Here is an 18,218-nt window from a genome sequence, read left to right as displayed (position 1 = left end):
GAGGACACTTTGTTCATATTAGAAAGGTGAAGTGTGGGATGGGAGGAGGACTCTATGACTATTCCATAGAGTTTCTCATGATCATGTTCCGTTAATTCCCGCATCCCAGTTACTTAATTGACTCCTTTGAGGGCTGTGCAAAATACTAGGATCAAAGTCTTCTCCTGAAAAGTGACTCTCCTCTGTAGCTTGTATTTGAAGTTAGTTGTTTTAGATAGATGCTGCTTTATGTTACTTATTTAAGAATGTATATCAAATTTATTAGTAATTTTAATGAAAATGTCACTAGAAGGTGACTTTATCTGCCTTTGCACATGTTCAGCTGAAATATATTTAACATATTCTATGGACAGTTTAAGCCACCTAATGGCATAGCGTGGAAATGACTTGACTAGCAAGGCAGAGGTTGCTGGTTTGAATCCCTGCTGGTATGTTTCCAAGACGATGGGAAACACCTATATGAGGCAGCAGTGATATAGAAAAGATGCTGAAAGTATCTCCCCATACTGCGTGGGAGATGGCAATGGTAAACCCCTCCTGTATTTTACCAAAGACAACCACAGGGCTCTGTGGGCACCGGGAGTCAACACCGACTCGATGGCACACTTTACCTACTGTATCTTTTAAAAATAATTGAATGTATACCAGGTTCTTTGTCTCCTTGGAAAAACCTGTATTGTTGTTGACTTGTAGTCTAAATGAATAAATGTATTTACATTCCATATATTACCTTTCTGTTATAGAACAGAAAGACTCCCAGAACAATATACAATATAGGAGAGAACTGAATCCAATGCTAAAAACGCTCAAATACACAAACAGCAATATCAAAAACTTTCAGCAGCGAAGTACAACTAACAATATCAGCATTAAATATAACTCCATGAAGCCCAGTAATCTAGAACTCATGTATCTAAAGTGCTCAAGTAACCTTCAGCATCCTGTAGACTGCACAGCACAGTCAAAACAGCATGGAGCCAATGCATAACAGCACGTGGGCAGGTCTACACTCATGTAGAAACAAGCATCCTTAGCAAAGCAGCTGTAATGCAGAGTGCAAGCACCTCAATACTAGCCTAAGAGAGAAGCTCATGCGAAATCAGCCTCATAAGGCTCCTGTCGGTCTTCTGATTTGGATTCCAAATTCTCACCAGTTTATCATCAATAGAGCATTGACAACCCTAAAAATATCTTGCAGTCAATCTTTGCTCTCAGGATTATAATTCCTCAGCACTAGGCTTCCAAAACTGTGTTCTCTAGCTGCTTTCTAAGAATAAACTAATAAAGGCTGCTGAATAAAGGATAAGAACTATATGCACATCATGTCACCATTTCAGATCCCCAAGAGTGTGGAGCCAGAACACAACCACAGAGGAGAGCTGGTCTTGTGGTAGCAAGCATGAATTGTCTCCTTTGCTAAGCAGGGCCCACCCTGGTTGCATATGAATTGGAGACTACATGTGTGAGCACTGTAAGACATTCCCCTTAGGGGATGGGGCCGTTTTGGGAAGAATGCCAGCATGCTTGCATGCAGAAGGTTCCAGGTTCCCTCCCTGGCATCTCCAGGTAGGGCTGAGAGAGACTTCTGCCTGCAGTCTTGGAGAAGTTGCTGCCAGTCTGTGCAGACAATACTGAGCTAGATGGACGAATGGTCTGACTTGGTATAAGGCAGATTTCTATGAGGTTGTTTTACTTCTATCAGTTCTGGCACATAGGGTAATTGTCAGTCAAAGCACAGCTTACCCCACCCCTGTTCATTTCTTCAGAGAGGCAAATCTGGCTACCAGTTTGTTTCCGGGACCAATTCAAGGTGCTGGTTTTGACCTTTAATGCCCTTAACTGTTTGGGCCCGAGATACCTGCAGGACCGCCTGCTCCCAAGGGTTGCTGCCCACTTGACAAGGTCATCTGAAGGGGCTCTGCTTTGGGTGCCGACAATAAGGGAGGCTCGGTTGTCGTGCATGCAGGACGGGGCCTTCTCTGTTGCTGCCCCCGGACTCTGGAATGCTCTCCTGGTGGCATTTCGCTCCTCGGTCTCCATCACATCTTTAAGAAAGAGTGTAAAATCTTGGCTTTTCGCCCAAGCTTTTTTTTTTTATTGTCTCTGCTGCTGCTCTTTGTACTTTGTATTGCTTTTATGCTTTTGTTTTAAAATTTTAATCAGATTTGTTTTATATTTTTAGCTTAATATTTTAATTGTGTCTTTTTTACAATCTTGTATTTAAATTTTGCTGTAAACCGCCTTGGGATTGTTTTAATGAAAGGTGATATATAAATTTAACAATAAACAAATAAACAAATAAACAAATAAACAAATCTGTGGCAGAGTGGAGCATGGGTATGTTGGATAATGTGGCTCCATGGAGCAGCTGCAGATATTTACCTTTGAAATTGTACTTTGGGAAAGCCTGTGCTAGCTAGACTCTCCCACAGATACTTTATATGGGAGCTATAGAAAGTAGCATGAGCTGTGAACCAGGAAATCCCAAATTCAAAAAGTTCCACACTTATCTGCTCCTTCCAAAAGCCAAAGGCTGACACTTGTTAAAGGCTTGAGATTGATCCCAGAACATTAATTAAAGCTTTTCTAATAATTAGCTTACATTGACAAAAAAAAAATCAACTGATACATTCTTGACTGTTCGCAAGCAGTCCATGTAACAAAATATGATCACCCAGCAGAGCCCCAACAATATGGGATGGTAAAGTGCAGAACAAAGTCAGTCTCTTAAATGAGACATAAGCCCCGTGCCATTCATTCTTCCCTGACTGCCAATCCCTTTCTGTACAGTTATGAAGATTGTGGTGCAAATTAATGCAGGAACTACCTTTCCAGTGGGAACATATATTATCCTTTGCTGCTGTTGAGGCTGCAGAAGGCACAGATTAGGAGGATGTTACAGTCAAGATCATCACTGATAAGATACTGGCTCTTGCACTGATGGCCTCCAGAGATGGGAGTACTATACTGTGAAGCCATGGAAACAGCAAAGCTGGCTACAAAACAGTAATTGGGCCACTTCTTCACACATTGCAGCTGGTGAGGAAGGGATGCCTCTTTCTTTTTGTGTAGTTCTAAAACAGGAAGCTGAAGAGGAAGCCGGTGGCCAGCAGCATGCAAGTAATGATGAGGTTCTGTACAGACAATCACCTTTCAGAGACTTCAAGGCAGTTTGTAGAGTTGTCATTACCTGCAGTACAGGATGATGTTTCTTTTTGGTGTCCTTCCATAGTCTCTGGTTAAAGCAGGTATGATGGTTTTCATGGTTTTCAGGCTGTACCCTGGAAAAACCCAAATTAGCCCTCTGAAGTGTGTTCCGTGCTGCTGCAATAGGCATGGGCACATCTGTGTATCACAGCAACAAGACAGTGCACTTCACAGGTGACATACTTCTCTCCCTCTGTCTCCAAAGCTCAAGTGAGTTTTGGAACTGTTTAATGTTTTTATTCAACATTTGAGGAAAGATGAGTGCTTAATAATACTCAAGTATGCACTTATGCAGCCATTTAAAAAGGAGGTGGGGAAGACAAAGTTTCATTTCAGTGTGAAATTGACTAGATCTGAAGCTACTTGTGAACCTGTCTAGTCAATTTCACCAATTCATTGATGTGTATGAGTCTAGTCACCATTGTGATCAGGAGTTTTTCTCAGCCCCTCCTCCATGTAATTTCTGCCGCTATCAAACTACTAGTGCTTGTTCAGCACTAATGCTATGGTAGTGGCAAGGTGGGAATAGCTCCTAATGCTCCAGAGAAAGAACTGCCTAAAACAACAACCTTGGAGAGTTACTTAATGTGAGTTCTGCAAACAGAATTAAGAACTACAGCGCCCCGCATCCTGGTCTTTTTGTTGCACTTGAATTCACTTAGAGAGTGAATGTCACACTTTGAAGATCCAGGTGTAGCTTTTCAAGGGGAATAAGAAGGAAGGGAACACATGTGAGTGGCAGAATCTAGTCCAAAAAACAGTGTTTAAAAAACTGCACAATATCCTCACAAGTTAATAACTTGTTAATGGTAAAAATGCAAAGGCATTACATTGACAGTAGAAGCAGAGCCAGGCTCCCTTGGTCAGTTTCTCAGCACAGCCATTCCAAACATCGAACGCATTTTATTATCTATTATTTGGATTGGGTCTTGTGCTTGAATCTCTGCCTGGATTCCCCCCCAAGCTCATGCTCTTGAAATATAAACCAAAAGCACGAACAACACTGACACAGACCAAATCAGGAGTCTCGGAGGGACAAATCTGCTCAGGAATGGGATTTTGTTCCTATAAATATGTTTGCATTATTTATTTTAAACGTTTGGATAAATCATAATAGGAGAGACATCTGCTGTTACAATGCGCAAACTGCATTCATGTCTGTACTGACTGCCTGAGAAAGATAACTGAGCAAAGCGTTCATGCTTAAGGGAGTATTGCAGATATTAAGGGGCACCTTTTCAAGTAGAGGAGAGGAGTTCTATGAGAACAAACACCCCCTAAGTTGTGAATATAGTCCAAGTGCGCCATCTCTTTGCACACTGCTAATATGCCCCTGAGTGTCACTTTTGTGATCTGAAGCTCTTTCATTTCCATCAGAAAGCTCTTTTCCATGTTCCCAAGGAAAGCACTGGAAAAACCTCCTCCTATATATTTTGTTGATATATCCAGGCAGCTTTTCCAAGCTGCTGTCAGCATGTGTGCGCATCTCATTGCCGAGGGTGCCCCTCAAACGTGCCTCCTTCATTTGTTCCTCCTTAGAATTAATATCTTTCTAAGCCTGATGGCATTTGAAAGCTCCCAAAGCTGAGATTAACTCCTTGGAGCCGGAGCCAGTAGTGTGCCTTATTGCCAGTGACTCGGTTGTGGCTCTGGGTTCTTCTGACTCACCGCCTAAGATTAATTGCCAGGCGTTCTGAGAGGTTTATCACTGCCACCCTCGGCTTCACTGATTTCACCTTTCCCTGGTGCTCTCCTTGCGAAAATTCCCTATGCGAGTTTCTGTGGTTGGTGCATAATCACTTACCAGCCAATGTTGCCCTTCTGCAGGAGGCTGTGCATAGCGTGACATTTCTGCAGCCATCTGTGCTGTGCACTGGGGCCTACAAGAGTGTGTGTGTGTGTGTGTGTGTGTGTGTGTGGTGTGTGTGTGTGTGTGTGTGTGTGTGTGTGTGTGTGTGTGTAGGGGAAGGGCTTTGGGGTAAACAACACCAACGGAAACAACTTGTCAGGGAGGAGGGGGTGGGGAATGGGAGCAGCGAGGCCAGTTTGTGATTTGTGGAAGCTGTGCAGATAAAAGGACGGGTGCTCCGAGCAGGAAGTTTTTCACACAAGGCTTTTAGTTCGCATTTCCTCTGGCATGGAAGGGGTGCATTCACATATCGGCCAGATTTACCCCAAAGTCCCTGTGAGCTCTTGGGGAGTACTTCACACACCATTTGGGTTTTTCATTGCACATTAGAGTGTAGTAGCCCTATTAATAGTGGTAAAAAGTGGTTTTTAAATCCACTTTTTGTGTCATTTTTTTTTGGGGGGGGGACTTCAAACACACAGTAAAGCCTCACAGAAAACCCTCAGTAAAGCCTGCTGTCTGGGAAAGCTCCAGGAGATAGGAAACCAGTGCTCAAGATTTCTCTGCTCTTTTCCCGACAACCATTGCACCCTCAAGTGCCTCCCTCCTTTTTTGGCATAATGGGGAGAAGGGGAGGGATAATGCTTGTGGTTGGGAAAGCAGTAGAAAGCCTCTCCTTAGTCATGCCTCAACACCCAGTAGGCAGGATTCAGACTAAGTTAGTTATGACATAGGAACATAGGAAGCTGCCATATACTGAGTCAGACCATAGGTCCATCTAGCTCAGTATTGTCTACACAGACTTAACTTCTTATGGAGACATCTTGTGTCCTCATCATTAATGTACCCCACCCCAGTAGCTTTGTTAATGGATTATACTGCAACTCCTATTTTGTAATTTTTTAAATGTTCACTCTGATCATTGCCCAAAATTGCTGCATTTTGGCATAAGTCCACCAGAGATGTAAATAGGTTCCTTTCTCTAAACATCCTTCTCAGCAGAATCTATCTCTTGAGTCATATACATGCTCTACTATAGTTGGAGTTCAGTACCAAAACATTAATATATTTTAAAGACCTTTATAGTTACACATAACAATGGTCAAGGGTTCCTGACCATACTGTTTTCCATTCCCCTATTGTGATTGCAAGTTCTAAGCATTTCTCCCACATCTTCACATAAGGTGTTTTATGATCCATCTCATCTTTAAGTAAAGGTAAAGTGTGCCACTGAGTCGGTGTTGACTCCTTGCGCCTACAGAGCCCTGTGGTTGTCTTTGGTAGAATACAGGAGGGGTTTACCATTACCACCTCCTGTGCAGTATGAGATGATGCCTTTCAGCATCTTCCTATATCGCTGCTACCCAATATAGGTAGGAAACATACCAACAGGGATTCAAACTGGCAACCTCTGGCTTGCTAGTCAAGTCATTTCCCCACTGCACCATTTAGGTACATCATCTTTAAGTAGCGTCTGATAAATCTGTTAGGCAAGACCATGGTTTACTGCATTCAGTTCTTGGATTAGCTTTTCAAATGCTGTCAACTTTCAAGTGACTTGCAAATGAAATAAATCATCTTTTTCATCATGCCAAGGAAAGGAAATCTCTGAGGAAAACTGCTGCAATTTATCCAGTGGTAATAGATTGTGATTGTGATACAAGTTTGAAAACTGATTAATTTCCACCTTGAACCAAGAAGAGGAATGGTTCTATATCGACTGAAAGAGTGGATACACAAAGACCCAGGCAATTTGCCTCGTGAAAGATGCTTAAGCTACTGGATGGCCAGGTTACGGCCAGGAGCACATGCTGTCAGCTTCATCTAATTTACCAGCTGTATTCTTTTCTACAAAGTGGGATCTGAACAATGAGGTACATGCCTTGGTAACCTTTTAACTTGACTACTGTAATGTACTCTTTGTGGGGCTTCCCTTAAGGGCATTTCAAAAGCTTCAATTGGTCCAAAATGTAGCAGAATGTGGGCTGCACAGAGCACATAACACCATTTCTAAGTGAACTCTACTGGTTGCCAACTTGTTTGGGGGGCTAAATTCAAAGTGTTGATACCTGTCTTTAAAGTCCTTCATGCTCTGGGTTCAGGATACTTGTGGGAGTACCTCCTACCAAATAGACTTCACCACTTTTTGAGATCTATGGAAGAAAACTTCTTGGCCTCTCTGTCTTAACAGATCAGCCTCTTCCAGATACAGAGCAGAGGGAGGAGGACCAGACAGTGAGGGAACTGATTTAATTCTAGACTGTATGTTCCCAGTTAGCAAAGCCATGTACTGAGACTTAAAGAAATCCCCCTCTCTTGCTAGCTCCTCTACCTAAAATATGGGGGTAAAAAAACTGCTTCTGGGGTTGTTGGAAGAACTGATTCCTGAAAGCAGGCACCATTACTAATGCCACCTATGCTCTGGAATATAGAAGAATTATTTGGCAGAAACGTACTGCGGCAGCCTTGACCCGTCTTTAAAACTTTAGAACGCTTGCCATCTCCACTGGCGCTATAATTCTTGCAGCTGGGGAGAAAGGTTTGGACACTCTCTCCGCATTAATCAGGGGAGGAGAATTTTAGTTCAATAAAAACTTTATTTATAGAGCACCTTAAAAACAAATTAAGACATTTCATAATTAAACCATTCATGTCTTTACATAACCAAGGTGCAGTCCTGCACACAGCTTGTCTGCTTATCTCCTATTGACTTCTGTGAGATTTAAGCAGCTTGTGTGCTTGCAGGATTATATTAATCTAACTTTAGAGCCTTAAAGAAGTTAGGAGAAAGGGTCTCAGATTACCCTCTCTGTCTCTGTAATGATCAGTATTTAATGTTTTGTGTGGCAAAATCCACAACAATAGGGGATTATTAGTGTCAAATAATCTGGTGTGGTTTGTTTTTAAAATAAACAACACGACCTGGAGCTAAATATTTCCAAAACATACCCAAACAACAGCAATTTAAGCTCACACTGGTCACCTTCACACTTAATGCCAAACTGGAGGCGAAGGGGGCAGAGGTTGCATGTCTGATGGAATGGTTGTCTGAATGTGTGAAACCACGGTTTTGTCACAAAAGTGACCCCAGGATTTTGAGAAAAACCTTAATCTGAACCTTCGGTTTGTACTGAGTTTCACTTCTCCAGTCTGAGATTTAATGCTGGCCACATGTCCAAATTCTGCCACTACCTTCGCCTGGGTTTTGTGCTGTGGCTGCTACCCAAACCATAGAGAGGGTAGCCCAGAAACATGGCAGGTGTATGCCTGCCACGCTCCTTACTGGCCAACTCTCCAAGCACTTGCCATACCCCCCCCCCCGCCATGGCTGCCTCAGCATTCCTTCAGCCATTCCCCCCAACAGGGATGCCACATAGCTGTGTCCCAAGCTTCAAAGCTTGTAAAAGGGGAAAGCCATATTGGGGGATGCCTGCTTTGCACGGTGTCCCATGTTCCTCCCTTTGGCAATCTGAAGAAAAAGGGGATGGGCACTTTGTAGAGGGTCTCCACAAATCAAGTGATGAAGAAGTATTTGCACAAGCACATGGATGGCGTCCCGGTGGCACCACAAGCCTGGCAACCCAGCTGTTTCCCAACAAAAATAACACATGCCAGGGGAGTGATAGCTTCAAACAAAAATGACCATTCCAAATTGTCAAAGGCCTTTTCTCTCTCTCTCTCTCTCTCTCTCTCTCTCTCTGTGTGTGTGTTCACATTCACATTCATTCATTCATTTTGTGTTAATTTGCATAACTTATAGTAACTAATATTTCTAATATTAATTATGACATATTAGCTAGGAAACCCACTGGATCTCTCTGCCAGGTATTAGTAGTAGTAGTAGTAGTAGTAGAAGAAGAAGAAGATGTATGACAATGGGGGATTATAGGAACATAGAAATGTAGGAAGCTGCCATATACTGAGTCAGACCATAGGTCCATCTAGCTCAGTACTGTCTACACAGACTGGCAGCAGCTTCTCCAAGATTATCTTACTCCCATTCTCATTATAGCCACTGTTAGATGCTCTCTCTAGATCGGGGCTGCTCAACTTCAGCCCTCCTGCAGATGTTGGCCTACAACTCCCATAATCCTTGACTACTGGCCATTGTGGCTGGGAGTTGTAGTCCAAAAACAGATGGAAGGCAGAAGTTCAGCAACCTTACTCTAGATTCAGCCCTAGCTTTCCCAAGACAAAGTAGATCAAGGACTGGGTACTAATAAGAAATATAGGGTATGATCCAGTCCCACAAGGGCACAGCGCCTGTGTGTGAATGCATTTTCATGGAGCTCAATAAAGTCTTGTTTTTCAACTCCTCTCTCAGCACATGTGTACCCACAAGCATCATGTTGGGCCATTATGGGAAGCAGGAGATCTGTGCATTCCTCTCCTGACTCTATCCAGCTCTTCCTCTTGCCTGGATACAAGTTACTCAAGCTCTGAGCCTGCACCAAGTAGAGAGGGAGGACTGGCTGGGTATAAGGGAGGAATGCACTAATCTCAGAACCCTTTCACATGGTCCATTGTCGTGTTTGGGGAAATGTCTATGCATGAACGCAAAGTTGTGCGGTGTGCGGGGACAAAACTCTGTCAAGAAGAGCCATTGAAACAAGTCAAATGTATTAAGTTAATAAGCAGTTATTTTAATATCAATTGGTCATCATTTTAGTGAGTTGCTGTTATTGTTTTACTATGATTTAGATTTTATAAGCAGCACTGAGCTTATGGAAAGGGAGGCTATACATATTTAAAGTGAATGCACAGAGATCAAAAGGTCCAAAAATAGGTAGGAAATAACACAGTTCTTTAACTAACATTCTCCTGCTAACAAATGAGCAGAACACATTGGTTTCTATACAAGAAGCCCATGGAGCAATTAAGGTGATTAAATGTAACAATATTCCACACCCAAATAGTTTTAACTTGCAGTATTTCTGTTTTCTCTGAAATTTTGGTATTTGAAGGGAACTTTATCAGGTTGGGAAATAAGGACATTCGATCAAAAGGCATAGTATCTATATATTTAATTCTCTTGGGACATGCGTGCCCAAGATTTGGCGGCAGAACTCTCGTGACACGCTGCGAGAGTTCTGAAGTGAGGACTGAGGAGGAGAGGGGGAGGAAAGTGCCAGCGGTGGCGGATGGAGAGCGGAGGACAGGGGAGAGAAAAGCAGTCGTTGGCCTAGGAGTGGGGAGATCTGGGATCAAATCCCCATCCAACCATGAAGCTCACTGGGTTTCCCTGGGCCCGTCGTTGAGGCCATTCTCAAATGCGGTTTTCCCCCATCATGAGAACCACCGGGCTCATGGGCGAGCCCAGTGGATCTCTGGTCCACCAAAGAAGCCCTCCCCTTAAATGGGGTTAGCGGAGTGAGCGCTCTGCTAACCCTGTTTTCCTGATCACGAGTCGCTATGGCGCAGCTCAGCGCTTTGGCGACTCATGAAGAGACCCCTGCTGGGAGGCTATAACAAACCTCCCAGTCTCAGGGGGTCTCGGTCACATGCGTGGGGCATCCTGGGACTTCCGGGGGCCAGGCGGCCCCTGATCCCTGCAGCCCCTACTGGCTCCGTGACAGAGCCAGTAGTCATGTGGGCGGCCGATCCGGGCATCCAGCAATGAGTGATTGCTTGTCTGTGGGGAGAGTGGGCTAAGCCTGACCTGCCTCACAGGGTTGTTGTGAGGTAAACTCTGAGAGAGGAAGACTACTTATACCACCTGGTGCTCCTAGGGGGAAAGGTAAAAGGTAAGATAAAATAAAACAAACTAAAGATAAAGTATCTAACTATTTCAGTTTAGATTTTTCCTTACCTTTCTTGGCAGAATTAATGCTGCTTGCTAAAATCTGTGTAAGAGTGATGTTTTTGTTTCCTCCTCATACAATATCAGAGGGGATCTGTATTCCACAGCTTTCTACTACATTGTTGTGTTTTTGCTGAAAAGTGTGGCCAGCATAGATCTTTACTGGGGCTGTAAGAAAGGACCAGAAGCAGAAATATCCAAATAAATCCTCTTTTATTGTATTTATTATTTATTTATTTTATTTATTACACTTCTATACCGCCCCACACACGTGTCTCTGGGTGGTTCACAATTATAAAAGAGTCAAAACACATATAAAAACACATAAAAACAATTAAAAACTAACAATTAAAAACTAACAATGTAAAAATCAATCACAGAATTAAAAACCTATGGATTATTAAGAGGCTGAAAAAGCCTGAGTAAAAAGATGAGTTTTAAAATATTTTTTAAAAATTGTCAGAGTTGGGGAGGATCGTATGTCAATAGGGAGCGCATTCCATAGTCCCGGGGCAGCAACCAAGAAGGCCCATCTCCATGTGGCCACCAGACGAACTGGCAGCAACTGGAGACGGGCCTCCAGAGACAACTGCAATGGACGGTGGGGCTCAAAGTGAAGAAGATGTTCTCTCAAATACCCAGGACCTAAGCCATTTAGGGCTTTATAAGTTATAACTAGCACTTTGTATTTTGCCTGGAAACCTATCAGTACTACTGTAACTCCAACAGCAGAGGTGTAATGTGGTATCTCCGAGATGACCCAGAGACCAACCTGGCTGCCGCATTCTGAACCAACTGAAGTTTCCGGACTGTGTACAAAGGCAGCCCCACGTAGAGCGCATTACAGAATTCAAGTCTGGAGGTTAACAACTAACAATGTACCACTGTTTTGAGGTCATTGATCTCGAGAAACGGGCGCAGCTGGTGTATCAGCAGGAGCTGATAGAAAGCACCCTTGGCCACTGCCTCAACTTGAGAAACCAGGGAGAGGTGTGAATCCAGAAGTACTCCCAAACTGCGAACCTGTTCTTTTTGGGGAAGTGTGACCCCATCTAGAACAGGTAGATCAAAATAATCTCTAGAGTTCTGACCCCGCACAATAAGTACCTCCGTCTTATCTGGATTCAGCTTCCGTTTATTCTCCCTCATCCAACCCCATTACCGCTTCCAGACAGGCATTTAGGGAGGATATGCCAGCTCCTGAAGAAGTTGACATGGAGAAGTAGATCTGGGTGTCATCCAGATCATACTGGTAACACCCAGCTCCAAATCCCCTGATGATCTCTCCCAGCGGTTTCATGTAGATCTTAAAAAGCATTGGAGAGAGTACGGAGTCTTGAGGGACACCGTACTTAAGCTCAGATTTCAAAGAGAAACAATCTCCAATCAACACCATCTGGAACCTGTCCGAGAGGTAGGAGCGGAACCACTGTAAAACAGTGCCTCCCACCCCCAACACCCTCAGATGTTCCAGAAGCATACTATGGTCAATAGTATTGAAAGTCGCCGAGAGAGCCAAAAGGACCAACAGAGTCACACTTCCTCTGTCAATTCCCAATTGGAGATCATCCATCAGGCCGACCAAGGCAGTCTCTACCCCATAGCCTGCCTGAAAACCAGTTTGAAATGGGTCTAGATAATCAGTTTCCTGCAAGACCACCTGGAGCTGAGAGGCCACCACCCTCTCAATTACCTTGCCCAACCATGGGAGGTTGGAAACAGGCCTATAATTGCTCAACTCTGAGGGATCTAACGCAGGCTTCTTTAGAAGAGGTCTAATGATTGCCTCCTTAAGACAAGGAGGCATCCTGCCCTTCCTCAGAGAGGCATTTATGATTTCCACCAGGCTGCCTACAACAGCCTCCCTGCTAGATAGAACAAGCCATGTTGGACAAGGGTCAAGAGAGCAAGTGGTAGGCCTCACTGCTCCAAGCAGCTTGTCCACATCCTCAGGAGTCACAAACTGAAACCGATCCAGTCGAGTCACATAAGAGGAGTTGTCGGACACCTCCAGTTCAGACATCAAATCAATTGTGGAGTCTCCATCTAAGTCAGCCTGAATCCGAGAGATTTTATCTGCGAAAAATTCTTTAAACACATCACAGCGGGTAACTGATGACTCCAAATTCTGGTTCAAGGGATGGGGGGCAGATACTAGTCCCCTCACAACCTCACAACCCCTCACAACTCCGCTGGACGTGAACTTGCAGAGGCAATACGGGCAGAAAAGAACTGCTTCTTTGTATCGCCTGAGCATAGATCTTTAAATGTGCTCTTCGTCGTAATCTGTCGGATTTGCGTTGAGTCTTTCTCCACTTGCGCTCCAGTCGCCTACCTTGCCGCTTCAGCCCCCGTAGATCTTCTGTATACCAAGGGGCCAGTTTTGAAGCAGGTCGGAGGGGACGCTTAGAAGCAATCGTGTCTACTGCCCTGGTGAGCAAGTTGTTCCAATTCTCAACCAGGGCATCAACAGGATCACCGGCAAAGCCAACATTAAATCCCTCCAAGGCTTCTTGGAATTATACCGGACCCAATAACCAATGATCCAATATATGAGAGACTTTAGTGGATGCAGTATCTGAGGCTTCGAAGGCATGTCCACCAAGACCATTTTGACTGGTAGTGAGTTTGGGGGAGGATATTTGCTTCCCCTAAAAGAAGATTCTTCTTTTATCTGCAGAATCTTCTGGCTTTATACTTGCTGGTTGAACTTGTAGTTTACATGCTAATCTGCATTGTGGGAACTAATTTGTTTAGGAGGTGTTTGGATTAAAGGACTGCCTGTTCTCTGGTATTTTCTAGTGATGCTAGAAATTTTGCAGAGAACGGAGAATGCAAACACACAGTGCATCAGTTCATTCAAGGCAGCTGATTGTGCTGAATGTGCAGGAAAAAGAAGATGACACTAACTTTAACTTAAAAATTCCAGAGTGATAGCCATGCTAGCTCAAATCAAAGAAGCTTGTGACACCTTAGACTAACGAAGGTATGGCAGCATTAACTTCCATGGATTAGGGTCCATCAGATGCATGAAGGTATGGCAAAGTATGGAAAATGCTCCCAAGGCAAGGGGAATGTCAGACAGCTTTTTTAATGGGCCAGAATTTATGTGAAAGGAGAAAGAACCATTCTATGCTTCTGGCAGTGACTGAGCTGTATAGCCTAACAGAAAACCTTTGCTGGAAGGGTATAGCTATAATTGAACAGTAGTGGGGGAAATGTCCCTAGGCCCCTAAAGGAGGGGGCCCCACCAGCAGGAAGCAGCTCCACTCCCACCTCCCCAACTCACTGGGACGCTGTTGGCTCTTGATCAGATAACTCATCTTGGCTTCAAAACAGACAAGCCCTCTTGAGGAAGTGGTAGGTATTTGGGTAGGAAGAGTTATCGGAACTGAAGTGGCAAGGGAGAAGACTGGAGTGTAAGTGGAGGGCAGGGGGTCCTACTCAAATCCAACAAGACATGACAGAAAGCTCATTTGAAGGCTTACACAAATCTGTGGCAATGCATGTAGCAAAGAAGCAATTCTGTTCTGCACGTATTATGTCAGCAAGTTTGTATCCAGTGGAGATGTTCAGAGTTGTGAAGGGATTGACTGAGGTTTCCTGCTCTCTGAACTTGAATTTGGCATCTTCATCATTCCACTGAGATGCTTTTACTAACCTTTTTGGTGGATAAAAGCTCTTGCATTTGAGCCGATGTGGACTCCATGGTTATGGTGAGGTCAATTGCAGGCCTGCCCAGTAACTCCTTTAGTTTGATTAAATGGGATCAGTTTCAATTTGTGACTCCCGAAGGTGTGGATAAGCTCGTTGGACAGCCTACCACCTATTCTCTGGATCCATGCCCAATATGGTTTACATCAAATAGTAGGGAGGCTCTTCAAGGTGGCCTAGTAAACATCATAAATGCCTCACTGAGGGAGAGCAGGATGCCTCCATGTTTGAATGAGGCAACTGTGAGATCCTTATTTAAGAAGCCTGCCCTAGAGCCCTTGGTGATGGATAATTATAGGCTAGTCTTTAACATCTCTTATTTGGGTAAGGTGATCGATAGGGTGGCAGCTGATCAACTCCAGGTAGTTATGGAAGATACTGATTTCAAACTGTCTTTCAGACAGGCTATGGGGTGGAAACAGCCTTGGTCAGCCTGATGGATGATCTCTACCAAGGAATTAATAGAGGGAGTGTGTTAGTTCTTTTGGATCTTTCTGCAGCTTTCAATACCATCGACCATGGTATCCTTCTAGAACATTTGGGGGATTTGGGAATAGGTGCTACCCCCTTGCAGTGGTTCCATTCCAGATGGTGTCGCTTGAGAATAGTTGTTGTGAAATGAGAGCTGTTGGTTGATGTCCTTAGGGCTCCATCCTATATCTGATACTCTTTAACATCTACATCAAACTGCTAAGTGAGATCGTAAAGAGATTTGGAGCAGCGTGTTATGCTGATGGCACTCAAATCTATTTCTCCATAGCAATAGCACTTACATTTATATACCGCTCTATAGCTGGAGCTCTCTAAGCGGTTTACAATGATTTTAGCATATTGCCCCCCAACATTCTGGGTACTCATTTTACCGACCTCGGAAGGATGGAAGGCTGAGTCAACCTTGAGCCCCTGGTCAGGATCGAACTTGTAACCTTCTGGTTACAGGGCGGCAGTTTTACCACTGCGCCACCAGGGGCTCCATGACATCATCATCAGGAAATGGCATAGCCCCCCTAAATACCTGCCTGCAAGTTGTAATGGGCTGGATGAAGGATAATACATTGAAGCTGGAAGTACTCATGGTAAGGGGGTTTTAATTCAAGGGATGTGATAGAACTTCCTGCTCTGGATAGGCCAGGTTCCCCTAAAGGAACAGATACATAGTTTGGGAGACCCTGGTTTCTCAGGTTGAGTCTATGGCCAGGAGTGCTTTCTATCAACTTTGGTTGATACGACAACTAAATCTGTTCCTTTAATAGATTAATTATCTTGTTAGCCTACTTTCCAGTAGGCTTATGGGAGCACCCAACATTCTGTGTGTGTGTGTGTGTGTGTGTGTCCATGTGTCCATTTGTGTGTCTGTGTATCCCTCCACTATCAACTTTGCAATGCCTGGACCAATATGAACCAAATCAGGTACAGTTGTAGGGACACATAGAGACACGTAAATGGTGTAGTTTGTGATGATGCCATTCACCCTGATCCAAGATGGCGGACATGTAAACCTTTGAGGCACAAGTGGGCTAACTGGTGAACCACCTAACCGATTTGAACCAAATTTGCTACAGCTGTAGGGACACATAGGGATACCCAAATGGCATGGTGTATGATGATATCATCCACTCCAATTCAAGTTGGGAGCCGCATGAATGTCTGAGGTGCAAGCCAGCTAATCTGTGGACTGTCTAACCAATTTAAACCAAATTAGGTGCAGTTGCAGTGAGTGACACACAGGGACACCTCAGTGGCATAATTTGTGATGATGTCATCCACACCAATTCAAGGTAGTGGACATGTAAACATTTGAGGCGCAAGTGGGCTAGTTTGTGAACCGCTTAATGGATTTGAACCAAATTTGCTGCAGCTGTAGGGACACATAGGTACACCTCAATGGCATAGTTTGTGATGATGCCATCTACCTCAATCCATGATGATCGATGTGTGAACCTTTGAGGCACAAATGGGCTAACTTGTGGACTGTCTAACCGATTTGAACCAAATTAGGTACAGTTGTAGTGAGTGACACACAGGGACACCTCAGTGGTGTAGCTTGTGATGATGTTATCCACCCTGATTCAAGATGGTGGAACCATAAACTTTTGAAGTGCAAGTGAGATAACTTATGAACCGCTTAACTGATTTGAACCAAATTTGCTACAGCTGTAGGGACACATAGGGACACCTCAATGGTGAAGATTGTGACAATGACATCCACCCTAATTCAAGATGGCGTACACATAAACATTTGAGGCTCAAGTGCACTAACTTGTGGAAAGTCTAACTGATTTGAACCAAATTTGCTACAGCTGAATGGACACATAGGGATGCTCCAATGGTGTGATTTGTGATGATGTCACCCAACCCAATCAAAGCTGTCGGATGCAGAAACTTTTGAGGCTCAAGTGCACTAACTTGAGGACTGTCTTACCAATTTGAACCAAATTTGGAACAGCTGTAGTGAGTGACACACAGGGACACCTCAATGGGGCAGTTTGTAATGATGACATCCACCCTGGTCCAAGATGGCAGACATATGAACATTTAAGGTGCAGGAGATCTAACTTGTGGACCTCAATTTGCACCAAATTTAGTCCAGATGTAGAGTCAGTGAAAGGAAAGTAGGCTGAATAGTTCTTACTAGAACAGCATGTTTTAGTCATGTGAATTGCCTGGAACCTCTGGGTTAGGTGGTAGAGAAATTCAACAAACAAACAAATTTGTTTAAGAAGTGGTAAGCATATGTTTTAAAAATATGTTTCTTTCTAATTCTGAGTCAGGAGAATGCACATGTGCAGTATGTATGTGTGAAAGTGTCTCTCTCTGTGGGGAATGTGTGGTACTATTTGCAGAGGAATAAGAGAAAGGGCCTGCCAAGAATGTTTCATTTTTCACCATGTTCTTACACTTCTTCTGCAGTAAAGACATGGGGATGGAGGAGGAGAAGCGGGGAGTGGGGGCAGTGACCCATATTCACTTTTGTCCCAGGGTCCACTCCAAGCTTGCTACGTCCCTGCTTTGCCAAGTCATTTATAAGCTTGTAGCACAAAGAAGACCTAGTTTTGAAGCAAAATATGTTTGTGTAGTTGTTTTAAATTCCTAGAGAAGAACTGGGTGCTGACGCAGGTTGACTCAATTTGCTTTCTCAGATCTTCATGGACTAGTAATTACAAGCATTCAGTGCCATCATTTGCTGAGGAATTTTACCTTGCCCCCAGCTGGGATGCTGCATAGCTGCACTTTGAATCCTACCCCACTCCACACAATGGGCCAGTTCAGATGGTACCAGGGGCGTAACAAGGTTGGAGGGGGCCCAGAGACAAGATTTTAAAATGGGCCCCTCACTGATATATACACACAAACACACTTCACAATCTAGTTTTTTTACTCCCTGCTCCTTCTGATCTCCAAGAGACTCAACATAATTCATAGGGGGTGCAACATGGGCGGGTGGGGAGTCATGTGATGTGCCTCTGGGGGGCCCCTCGAGGCTGTGGGGCCCCAAGACAACTGCCTCCCCTTGCCTAATGGTAGTTACACCCCTGGATGGTACTTTTAAACACACAATTAATATCTCTGTGTGTGTGTGTGGAGGGGGGGGTCATTTGTCAGACCAAAGTGGTGAGAGTGAATGATCATATCCTGGGCTCTATTGTT

At 44.0% G+C, this 18,218-nt stretch overlaps 1 long non-coding RNA gene across 1 annotated transcript in view; it reads right to left on the bottom strand.

Annotated features, from left to right (window-relative positions):
• Positions 1 to 18,218, bottom strand: part of LOC128324128 (uncharacterized) — a 30,812-nt gene that overhangs the window by 11,768 nt on the left and 826 nt on the right. The window contains exon 2 of the long non-coding RNA XR_008306657.1: positions 10,866 to 11,024. This is a non-coding gene — a long non-coding RNA (uncharacterized LOC128324128). The remainder of the gene's footprint in view (positions 1 to 10,865; positions 11,025 to 18,218) is intronic.

Source organism: Hemicordylus capensis, chromosome 4 (assembly GCF_027244095.1).
Source record: "Hemicordylus capensis ecotype Gifberg chromosome 4, rHemCap1.1.pri, whole genome shotgun sequence".
NCBI classification, from domain to species: Eukaryota; Metazoa; Chordata; class Lepidosauria; order Squamata; family Cordylidae; genus Hemicordylus; species Hemicordylus capensis.
This window is presented reverse-complemented; position numbering and strand designations above follow the sequence as displayed.